Source organism: Saccostrea echinata, unplaced genomic scaffold (assembly GCF_033153115.1).
Source record: "Saccostrea echinata isolate AGI-Se365-2 ecotype Australia unplaced genomic scaffold, CSIRO_AGI_Sech_v1 ptg000001l, whole genome shotgun sequence".
Classification (NCBI taxonomy): domain Eukaryota; kingdom Metazoa; phylum Mollusca; class Bivalvia; order Ostreida; family Ostreidae; genus Saccostrea; species Saccostrea echinata.
The window spans coordinates 8489808-8499216 of NW_026889750.1; positions in this window are offsets into that span (position 1 = coordinate 8489808).

Sequence of the window (9409 nt, forward strand, 5' to 3'; positions counted from 1 at the left end):
CTTAACTAATGGCTGGCTGCAAATTCTCTCCCCTACCTATTTTATTAACCAAGAAAAGACCAGAAAAACAAGAACCTAAACAAAATAAAATTCAACCTCAAGAACCCCCTCCCCCTTTTTATCTTGATGAGTTTATCTAATAAAGTCAAGAGTTAACATGAAATTCCATTAATTTTTGTCCGTACTTAACACCTGTCAACATGAACAAATGATTCTGAACAAAGGGTTTTGCTTGTTGATAGTGCGAATTTAATACATGTAGTATACTACTGGTACAGGTAAATGCAAACTGACAAGTAACGTACTTTATTATTATTGTACCATAATTCTGCTTTGACACAAACTACAGTACATTTGTTTGTATGAAATCTTGAACAAATCTATTCATCACTATGCTACATAACAACTTGCACCACCCATTTGTTTCTCTGCAACTTTGACTATGCTAATAACTTGAAATTGGTGCAAAAGTACTGTAAATCACGTTTTATTCGTGAGAACTTTATTTTCACATAATTACGCAAGTCTGTCTGCTTGCGAAAATTTTATTCTCGTGTATATTTGTATTGTTGAGGATTATATACAAAAGAAACCACACCTCACAAAAATTTTGTCTCACTTATAAATATAACCATATAGCTATCTCGTGAAAATAAGGTGTTGCAAAAAAATATAGTGATCTAAAGTAGTTCGTGATTGAGAGGGTATGTCATAATTCTTATTCAAAGCTGCAGATCTGTAGCTGGCTGGTCTGAAAAAAAAAAAAAAGGGACAGATCACCAAGAGACCTGCAGCTAGGTCATCTGGACAAGGGCAAGGTTAAAGGGATTGGAAGTGCAACATTATTATTCATATCTATAACTCTGTAATGTAGAAAGATCAGAAGTTTACGGTAATGAAGGTTATGATTACAGGATGTGACATGGATCTACTCTGTTATTTGGACAAGGTCAGGGTGACAAGGCTCAAAATATGTAAAAATTTTATGAATTTCTCATGGAGAAATAAGCTTACAGCCATCATAAAGGTAGATTTATAATTGTGAGAGAGCATGTCCTAACACTTACTCAACATCATTTGGACATAATAAACAGGTCCATACTCCATAATTCAGTAACTGATAAGCATTAGAGGCTCATACTTGTTACATATACAAGGTAGGATATGACTGGAGGGACTATAATGATCCTGAACGCAGGGTCACTTGGACAAGAGCAAAGTAAAATTGTCCCAATTACAATGGGTCCTCACTTTGGGGTACACGTGTTTGACAACACATCCTGTAGCTATGTAAACACTTTTTTGTATTTCCTAGAGAAATATTACATTCCAATGACAATGAAACAATTTATATTGTAACTGGGATCAAGATCTAATAATTAATGTTATGTGATGATATTACAAACATGAATGACATAAAATGAAGTGCTTATCAAAATATTGTGTATTACAGAGACTTTTAATGGGTATATGAACAATCCAAAACTAAAAAGCATATATTCAACTGAAAAGAATTTTATTAGCTTGTGTAGCAGCAATATTTCAATATACTTCCTGCTCTTCAAAACTTGACAATAATGTACTGTCAAAGCAAGGATTTGTGTCCTGATCTGACTATTAGCCAGGGATGAATCTAGGTTTTTGGGGAAACTACCCTTTCTGGAGAAATTGGGGAAATCAGCCAGGGGTGTGGGGGCCACTCCAGACCTCCAGCAGGTGCAGGGCAAGCCCTGCTAGGGGCCTATTGAATTTCAGCATTTTTATGACCATTTAGAGTGCATAAGTAAAACCATATTTCACATCTTCTGAAAATTTTTACCGGTACTTTAAAGTTCCAGTTTTTATGAAAGAAAAAAAAATTATTTGAGCTTTTTATTATTGTAAGGGGAATTTTTTACTCATCAAAAGGGGAAAATGGGATATTCAGGGGGAATTTTCTCTTGGGGAAAAATACCAAATATTGACAGTAAATATGCACTAGATTAATCCCTGTTAGCATAATATAAATACTTCCATTGTTTCTCCACATGTCTATTATCTGCTACCCAAATCATTTTTGAATCACAATTTTCAAATAGTTCTTAATTTGATCATTCCAGTTTTGTTCCTGTAAAAGTTTGGTATGTTAGGACTTGAACTCATGGTTATGAAAGACAAGAGACATAGAGATTGGAAGTGAAAAGTGATATTGTCTTTAACTATTTTAGATTATATTTGGCACAAATGTAGGTGACGATCAGAAGGTATATCCTCACTCAGGCCAAAGGTCATTTGGACAAGGTCAAGGTAACAAGAATTGGAAGTGCAAGTTCTTCTTTGGTGCGTAACTTTGTATAATCAAATTTTCATTCTTGATACCAAGTTTATCTGGAGAAGATGTGCTGTTATTTGTGATCCAAGGTGAATTCAACAAGATCAAGGTCAAACAAGTCTCAATTACAAATGGGTCACATTTGGAGGCATTTTTGTTTCACAAACACATCTTGTTTTAATTTAACCAATTTAAATTTTGCCAATTTATGATATGACAAAAAGGGGGAAAAAAGCTAGTACAAGGTACATTTTTGGAAACACAAATTTACTCAAATATGACACAGTCATTATATTTAAACTAAACAGATCATCATTGAGCTACTAATGGGACTAATAATACAGTGTAATACAATATGTAATACAATTCTTCCATCAATGACCTTGATTCAAGATTATGATATATAATCCCTTTATCAGCAGCTTCTGTGTCAAAAAATGAGTTTCTATACCGTTGTTCTGTTAAAAATGCTGGACTACAAAGAAAAATATAAACTTTCAATAACTGACCTTGACACTGTCAAAATGACCTTGGTTTTCAGTGTGTTGACAAACTTTGAAAATAGGCTTCCCCATTCAAGTCTGAGTTTTTCCATTATACGTTATGGACTATACAAAAAGAGCAAGAGCCACGGACCATCAAAAATGGCCCTGTCTCAAAAAGTAACGGGGTTTTGTCAGTTGATAGTGTAGACTTTTAGCTTTTCTTTGCCGTTTTTCTTTTTTGAATATCGATTATATTTTTTTGAAAAAGAGAGTTTGAAGTATGACGGTGTTTTAAAAGAAAATGCTAGTAGAACGTCATTTTTTGAAACGTAACGTCGTAGGGCGGAAAAATAACCTTGAGCGATTTTACATACGTGATTTTGAATTAAAATTTGTATCAATTGGAATGGACATTTGTCTTACTAATAAACTTCATAATTAATTTAAGACAATTAAGAGCAGTTGGAAATTGATGTCACATCGCAGTCTTGATGGCAACTGCGTTACACTCTACCTGGTCCCTATTCTATTATAATTTTTAAGAAGGAACATTGTATTTCTATCCCTTGAACATATTTTTGTGCGATGCATCGCTCCTAGTTACATGTAAGTATTGAGTATTAAACATCGTTAAAAAAAACATATGACTTGCTTCAAATGACGATAGCCCGTCCAGCTTAGTTTTCCGGACTTTTTCCAATATTCCTGCAAATATTAAGCTTATATCTTTGGAATGCGCGTCCATGCACGAAGTTTGTTTTTCAAAGTGGGGAAGGGGGCAGTCAGAAAAAAATAATAAGATACTTGAAATGATCTTAAAACGAATGTTTCTAAACTGAAGAGCCACAATGTAATTCAATAACTGGATCTATAGATGTAATTGCAAAAAAAAAATAAAAAAAAATGTTGAAATGGAAATAGACTTTTAATCCGAAATTCTTAGATCCTGAACTTGCGAGCATTTTAACATATAAAAGATCTAAATGATTTGGAAAAACGGAGGAAGTAAAAAGTTGGAAGGACTTGTTTCTAATCCATTTACAGTAAAACTCAGTTATAGCGAAGTTCTGGAGAACTGCGAAATTACTTCGCTATATCCATAATTCGTTATATCCGTATAACAAATTCCTTAAAGTATACATAGAGATTTCGCAATATGTTTTTTTTCCTTCAAGTATGGCTAACAAATGTACATGTATTTACAGAAGTATAAAATACAACATTTACTTTGGAGTTCAAAAGTTTTCGGATGAATTGAGTTTCAAATATGATTACTTACAAAATTAATATATCAGTTCAATATTTTAAAAATTTAGATCTTTGAAAATTCGCTCTAAAAGATGTACATTTCTTTATTTTTAACTTCTGGGGGACACAAAATTAGTTCGGTATAACCGTAAAATTGCTATATCTGAATTCGATATAGCCGTAAAATTTTACACGGAATTGTTAGGAATTTTGCAAGGGATTGCAAAAAACTTTGCGATAGCTGTACATTCGGTATATCCGTGTTCGTACTAAATGAGTTTTATTGTATTCATTTATAACAATAATTTGAATGTCGTTTTCGAGACAGAAACATAAAACATTATAGATTAATTGAAAAGGGGTGTCGCAACTTATCAAAATGCTTTATTTAGTAAACGGAACTCATTAAAACACTGTCGCCCTAAATGTGAGTTTCTTTGGATTAATATGGAATACATTTCAAACAAAATATTCTTAGGAAAGATAAATCTGTTGAGAAATCAGTAATTTAAGGCTAAAGCAAAAAATAAATCAGCCCTGTTCATTATTATATATTTATCGGTATTTGCTAGAACCCCCACCCCACCCCAACCACACCCCGCACACACACTCTTCTCTTGCAAAATATTCGAATATTTCTCTCCCAAATATCTTTACTGCAAGGAATTCGTAAAGATAGAAATCTGCGAAAATTTATATATGATTATTTTCCATGTAAATGTAAAAAATGATTAAAGATGAGCAAATACTCGTTTTTAGCTGTACGTAACTATAAAGTGTAAAATTCCCACTTTCGATATCATTGCACATATATATATAATGTTTTTTGTGGTTTATGAAAAGAGTAGAGCTGCGTTTATATTGCTGATATGTGGGTCACATTCATAAGTGAAACACATGTATAGGTGTTCATTTATCCTTGTCTTACTGTCCTACAATCAGCGCAAGATTGATTTTATTCAACAAAAACTTGCTTAAAAAAGGTCTTACCCGCAGAAACAATAAGAGCTGTCCCTACGTTTTCTTTTCAGCTTCCCTTGTGAAATATTTTTTTCGTACACAGTGGTGGTGCCGCACCAGGCACCCCCCCCCCCCCCCCCCCATTTTCACTGAGGAAAAAATGAGAGGAGTATAGGAAAATCTAGACCAATTTTCAATTTCTAGATTGATTTCTATTAATAAACAATAAAGAAAGTTAAATTCAAGACAACTTATAGGATTAAACTTTGAATAATTACATTAATTAAAGTTTTGCTGTCATTAGGTTATGACACCCCCCTTTTTTCGACCTCAACTGGAAGTCTTGAATCCACCCCTGATAAGTCCTTTCTAAATATCATAATACTACTAATTAATTAATACTGAGGAAAGAGGTAAAAGCGTACAAACCAGAATAAGCTGACAATAGATTAAAAAAAATATTATTATTATATGTATTATCAAAAAAAATATTATATCGTTGGGTTTAAAATAACCAGCTATAAACAACTTACGCTGATACGTTTCAAAGAACATATTCCTGGTTTATTGTTTTGATTTTTAAACACATTTTAAGGACTCTCTCTTTCTCTCTCTCTTTTTGCTCACTTGGGTGTAGTTGAATTATGTTTCACAAATGATAAGAAAATCAGTATATATGTGTTATACACATGCATCATCAATATCTTCACTTCGAATTTATTGAATGCAGACATATTGCAAAATACATGTATATATGCTTAATATATGCTTTTGAAGTAGGATGGAAATTAACCCTTTTGTGTACATGCATAAGAATCATCTCAGAGGATTTTTTTAAATACAGTTATTACATTGATGGCTTATATATGCTGGTACGAAATAATATATAGTTATAGTATACATGTACGTGTATGTGTGTACCGATATTGGGTTTTGTCAAAACAAATGCACTTGATGAACCCGCGCCCGTGACCTAGATTCTGTTTAGCCGAAATGTAGATGATTATCCACATGCGTTTTTTATTTCTTTTCTTTTAATTTTCACTTTGCACACTGAGCAAGTTATGTTTTTATTATTTCGTTTATTTTACAAAGGTCTAGCGTGATATCTTTGCTACATTCTCTATTAATTTGTTTACAATTTGAGTCATGTCTGTTAACACGCACAATAGTATTAAAATTGTCTCAAGAATATAAAAAAAAAAAATAAATAAAAAGAAACATATAAATAAAAGATGTATAAAATTGAAGGTCTAATAACAGTTTTAACAAAGCAGGCATTTGGGGGGGGGGGGGGGGGGTGTATTGTGTTAAGGGCAGTAAAGAAAACAATTTGGCGTGAATTTCTGTTAATTAATAATTTGATGGTATCATCCAGTTGAGCTTAGATCATACAAATAAATTAAAGACAACATTCGAGATCATACAAAACTTTTCAGCAACATTCCAAATAGTTTAGAGCCTTTATGACGTCACAACTGACGTATTATTAGTAACGTCATATACAATGGACCTATTCACAATAAAAACCATGTTTTGCTAGATATTTATTTCAGAAAATGTTTATTCTTAAGGTGTTTTTCCACAATAAGCGTTTTAAACGAACAATAAATTGCTTTTCTCGCATATTTTGTGAAATGTATAGTTTTTTATTGGTGTATGAATTAAATGTTAACGATTGATTCACAAATTAGTGATTATTTGATGCATCAAAATTTAAATATAAAATCAAATTTCATATTGGCCACACCCACGAACAACAACGATAATAAGCATAAAGATTTGCATCGGCAATATCTATATCTATGGTAAGTATGAAAGATGTTCTTGACTGTGGCCACATCTAACTTTGGGAAAATGTGTCAAAAAATCGGCATTTTTTAACGTTTTTATCACATCGTCTCATGTTCCAACCGTCGCACGTGCCTAATGGCGCATTATTTAACAAAATACGTTACGTATGGAAAACAAGTATGTTGTCCTCTAACATTTAATGTATAGTACTCTTTTTGATTCGAAACTTTATTTTTGTGAAAAACACAGGGCCAAATTTGATGGTTCGTGGCTTTAGCTCTTTACACCGCAAAAAATCCCATGACATTGACCTTTTTAAATGACCTTGGTTCAAAGTCGAAACATCCATGTACCTCCAGTATGTAGTTACTATGTCCTTATTACAAAGTTATGGACAGTCATGGGGCAAGAATTTTACAATCCCAGTCTGTGAGACCTTAGTATTGTTCAAAAGTCCTTCATTTATATCTTGGGGCACACTTTATCAATAGGTACCAACCAGTCAAATATGAAATTTCCATGCTGTGTATTTTAAAATTTATAAGGAAGACTAAAGTGCAGACAAACAAAAAGACAGCTAGATCAAACAGTATGCACCACAATCTTTTATTTTGGGGTGTAATAAATTCAAGTTCACAATAATACAATAAATTGTGCTGAAGCAGTGGAGGCAAGGCACTGATTATGTATTCATTTCTTTTACATTGTAACTTTTAAGTACAAAATAAAGTTTAGCGATTTTTTTCCTTGTTCATTTTTTTTTTATTATTATTATGTAATTAATTTCATTGTTAAGAGGAACTCATAAATATTTTGGCATTCGGGAGTATTGTTCCCTTATACTGGTGAACACGAATGTACTTATTACACATTTTCATGCTTTGGGGAAGAAGATATTACCGGTATATTCTAAGTATTTTTAATTATCACAAGTTACAGCAATATTTTAAGCATGTTATATGTGCAACATAAATTGTCATACTCAGAAAAAAAAAAAAAAACTTCAGTCTTTCATGGGGAAAAAAATCTTCATTTCTTGAAATTTTAAATTAAAAGACTACAGAGAACAAAGAGAATTGTTCTCCATTGATTTACAAACTTGGTTAACCCTATTTAAAAATTCACCTAGAATTAATTGGATTAAATAAAATCATCCTGATCCAATGACGATTATATATTTTAATACCACTGATTTAATCTAATGGGTATCTGTTTTTCATATGTGATTCGGTATGTAACTTTCATCAAATGTAAAATAAATGGTCAATGAAATGTGAAAGTAAAAATGATTGAAAATGTTTTCTTGAACATGAACTTAATATATATAATCCCCAAACAAATAAATATACCAAAGCAAAAAAAAAAAAAAAAAAGAGACAAAAAAATTAAAAATGAGAAGAAACAAAGATCAAAAGATATAACACTATTTTTAGGATTAAATTAAACCACAACATTCCTTAATTTCTTAATTTGTTCCAAACTATAAAAATTCTGGATAAGTCCATCTTCCATAAAATATGTCATTTTAAAATGAATCTTCACAAAGATGTGAGACGTATATTCTATTTCAATATTATGTACCTCTGAGAAATGTAAAATAATTGTAAAATATATGTGCTATAGCGTGATATTTCCAATTCTTTGACACATGTTGGAATCAATTCTAAAAGCATCTGACATTATAATTATAGTAACTCAAAACAAAATCCAATTCAAATTACAATTTTCTAAGTAAGACTTCACACATTTCAACATCTGTTCCTTGGAAACTCTAGCATTAAAAACTCCTTTATCTCTTGATTATCAAAATGATACTATCAGATAATCATCCATGACTATATTTACTTTTGTTGTACATGATTAGCCAAAAACAATGGTATCATATTCTATCACCGACTTACTGAATAAAAAGACAAGATCCAGATTAAAAAGCCAGGACCTCTTCTTAAGTTGCTAAGCCCTGTCAGTAAATACCATCCCGACACAATAGAACTAGTACCATATCATCAGTCTGTACAACCATTGAACCTGTTGACATGTAACTAAGGAGAGTTGGGGGGCGTGGCTAACTCGAAATTCTGCGCGGGAAGTCTGAAAGTGATATTAGGCATTGAATACTGATATTTCCTTCTGAAATAAGATTGTGTACTATATTTTAATGAAAATTCTTGGAATTTTTTCACGAGAGAATTTATAACAAGAACACAGTTAAATTTACATCAGACAAAAACATAATAAAATGTCATAAAGAAGATTAGTAAACAAAAGTTTTCATTCCTTCATCGTATTTTGATAACAGTACGTGCGAATTAATTAAACAGAGGCAAAGTTATTTGACCGACTTCTAGTCATCAAACTGGGGGGAAAATGTCTAACTCTTTAGTTATAATCCACACGTATTTTACCCAATGACCTGTCTTCGACAGGCGATACTTGCAAACAATGACAACCGGAAACAGCAAAAATTAAAAATCTTGGTTAAAAACATGTTTCGTTTTTATTGCCTTCTTTTTACTATTCACAAACGTTTGCGCACCTTTGATGAAAACGAGACATATGATTGGTCATTGAATAGTTCAAGGGTCGATCGAAGAAGAAAACCTGACCTGAA